The following is a 3,211-nucleotide window of genomic DNA, read 5'->3' on the forward strand; positions in this document are numbered from 1 at the left end:
CCCCCAGCCTTCCTGCGGGCAGAGGGGCTTTGTGCAGCCCTGAATCACCCCCGGGGAGGGGGCGTCTGGTTCAGCTCTCTTTGCATCCCCCGTGTGAAAAAAGGCTGACAGGAACGCCTGCCTTTGCTAACCGCTCCCTCAGGTTGTCACTGAAACTCTCAGAAAAGCGGAAAAAAGAATAAAAGGCGACATGAGAACAAACCAAAGTGGCTCACAAAAGGGAAATCTCTGCCTGCTGTTAGGAGGTATTTCAAAGAAACTTGTGAACAAGGGCTTCTGCCTGCCCTGGGAAACCTTCACGAGTACCTGGGCAACTGCCTGAGATGTAGCACCACAGCAGAAATCTTTCAGCTGATGAGAGTTTGCAGCTAAGCAAAGAGCTGGGAAGATATAATACCTGCCACAAAAACTGGGCATCCAAAAAAGCAGAAACAAAGATGGAAAATAAAAATAACAAAAGCTCGTTTTCCAGCGGTGCTCTGCCTCTTGCAACAGGTTCTCTGTATCACTCAGAAATCAAGCGCCTCTGGGCAAATAAAACCTCCATCTCCCTTCCACCTTCACAAAAAGAGCAGCCGCTTTCCCAGTCTGACAGTCTGCTTGTCTCAGTCTCCAAAATGAAGTCAGTAAGGTTGAACTCATTAACATTAAGGCAGCTTTTGGCTCACCGGTTTTCCTGGAGTATTTTTGTAAGATATTAAAATCAGGAAGATACCAAAATAAGCAGTGAAAATTCACTGTCTGTAAATACTGAGCTAAGGGCAGCAAACACAGCACAAACAGTTCATAGCCCAGGGCAAAGCCAGGCCGCCTCCCTGCTCTTCGGCTTCCCAAAGAGGAGGTCTGCAGCCAGCAGCTCTGCGAAGCCAGAGGGAAGGCAGGGTTTCGGACTTTCCACCTCTTATACCAAATTCCTCAGATTTTTGTAACCTGCTCCACTTTGCCCTTTGAACCGCAGCGAGTGCAGAGCTCTGAAGGTACCTGCGGGTGCGCACGTGCCGGGCCCGGCTGCCCCGCTCTGCCCGCCCCACCAGGGTTAATGGTGGGATTAGCCCCTCATTTAGGAAACCATTTGTCTTGCCCTAGAGCCATTCCACAAGGGAACAACATGTGCACCTCGCCCAGCCTCCAAGGGAACCGCAATGGCTACAGCGAGTCCTACTGGAAGCCCCTATCTCTGTTCTGGCCAACATTCATCTCTGTGGATGTTCTGGTGTTTTTCAAGGCTCTCTCCCCACGCACATAATGACCCACACGGTCAAAAGATAAAGTCTGCGTGATGTGTACTTGCAGACTCAAGGTTTTTGGGCAAGCAAGACCTTTATCTGCACTTTAGCACCGAAGTTTACAGGTCGCTGCTGCCTTCATGTCAGGGGTCTGTTTTGTTGTCCCGATAAAGGAAAAGCACTGACTACTGTTCTCCTTGGAAATTTTAGTAATTAGTTGTCTTACAGTAGCAACAGAACAACCACCCTTTCGCTTTTACTTTGGAACAATCTCCATCAACTCACCCCTTTCTGGGATCGTTTCCTTGACTTTATTCTCTGTTCTCAACCTAATTATTATTTGAATTGTGGGAATGCTGAAAAACCCAGCTCAGGGCAGATCCCTCAGTGGGAGATGGTTTATGTTGTCAGTTTTACTTATCCAGCAAAGGATGAGAGACGTAGCAGGACGGGAATTCTCCCAAGCCATGTGGTACACAGATGCAGAACAGAGGACACGACCCACGCACAGCAGGACCGGGAGAGGAGACCTCCCAAGGCTGTCACACAGGGACTGAGATGCTCCACGCCCTCTCCATCGGCAGAGAGAATTCCTCTCTGCGGGAGGAGCAGGTGAGGGTTTCATTTTTGACATATCCTAAGGGCCTCCTTAGGAAAGTAATTTGTCCTGCCTGAACTTTTCCAGGATTTACTCCTAAGAGCAAGACTCTTAGAAATTTAAACACTTGAAGCCCCTCACTGGCGCCTAAAGAGAGACCAAAGCTCATGTCAGCCGGCACAGCCTCAGCTTTACATCGTCCTGACCTGCCAACAAAGGAACACAACAATTCCTTTCCCTCCCGCCGTCAGTGGAAGACGTGAGAGTTGGGACTATTGACACTGATCTTTTCCCTCTGCCCCCTCTGCTTAGACAAAGACAGACAGGAGCAGCCCTGCCTGAGTGTTGGGAAATAAGAGCCCTCCCACCCATCTCCTGCTAGGGCCAAGGGAGCAGGGAAAGCTGCCTGGAGCCGCCCCCTCTCAAAGCTGGATGCGGGGGAGCGAGCCTGGAACAAACGTCGCCTGAGCCTGTGGGCAGAGCCGGGAGCAGGGAAAGCTGGGAACAGAGAAGAGGCATTTCACGCTGTCGGCTGAGTCACCCCAAGTGTATAAAATCAAGGCCAGGCAGTCGGAGCCACTCCGAGCGGAGGCACGAGGCACCGGGACTTTTGGACAGGTACGTGCACGCGGATGCGGTTTAGAGGCAAGGATTAAGATTAAATCTGACACTGGAATACAACAGTCCAATTCCTCCCATCTTCTCCCTGCCAGTGTGCAGCAGAGCAGGGGATCCAGCGGCTCCGGTGACCGGGAAGCCCTGAGGCCGCTTGCCTCTTGCACGGTTCCATCTGACAAAAAAGGGCACAGACAACCAAAATACATTATTTTGGTGGTCCGGTATATACTGTTTTCCTGGTCCCTACTTCAAACCTGGGATGGCAGCGAAGGATAACAGTCTGGGCGAGACCTGGCATCATTCAGGGAACAGCAAGTAGAAATTACACTTTGGAATAAGTCTGAGATATTTCATAATACGTGGGGCTTTGGCCACCACCCTACACTGTAACATATTTTTGGACGAGGAATGATCATTTTGACGCCGAGAAGCACAAAAAGACACCTCAATAAGAAAAGCACTAGTTTGAGGCTGAGGCTAATTCCTTCCTCTGACACAGATTACCTGTGGAAACCTCGTGCAAGTTATTTAGGACTTTTTTTTTGACAAAGACCAGAGCAGGGGTGGGAGGAGGAGGGAGCACAGAGGGAGGTGTAACACTAAATAACATGTTTCTTGGCACTCAGGCCTCTGGGGCCCTGATGCAGGAGCATACTCAGTTTCTGACCACTTTCACTGAAATGTGGTTTGGGAGCTGCATTTTCAGTGGATCCTTTCCCAGCAGCTGGGCCGTGCAGCCTGTCTGTGGCTCTCCTACAGCACTGCCCAG

General features: G+C 50.5%; 1 protein-coding gene across 2 annotated transcripts in view; it reads left to right on the forward strand.

Moving 5' to 3' along the window:
* The first annotated feature begins 1,955 nt into the window (after window positions 1–1,955).
* LRRN4 (leucine rich repeat neuronal 4) overlaps window positions 1,956–3,211 on the forward strand; it is a 9,774-nt gene continuing 8,518 nt past the window's right edge. Inside the window, exon 1 of one of the 2 annotated variants that reach the window (XM_017745343.1) lies at window positions 1,956–2,442. The gene's annotated coding sequence lies outside the window, so the exon portion shown is untranslated. The remainder of the gene's footprint in view (window positions 2,443–3,211) is intronic. The other variant, XM_017745341.1, reaches the window with a different exon arrangement.

The sequence above is a fragment of the Corvus brachyrhynchos genome, unplaced genomic scaffold (genome assembly GCF_000691975.1).
Source record: "Corvus brachyrhynchos isolate BGI_N302 unplaced genomic scaffold, ASM69197v1 scaffold69, whole genome shotgun sequence".
NCBI lineage: Eukaryota > Metazoa > Chordata > Aves > Passeriformes > Corvidae > Corvus > Corvus brachyrhynchos.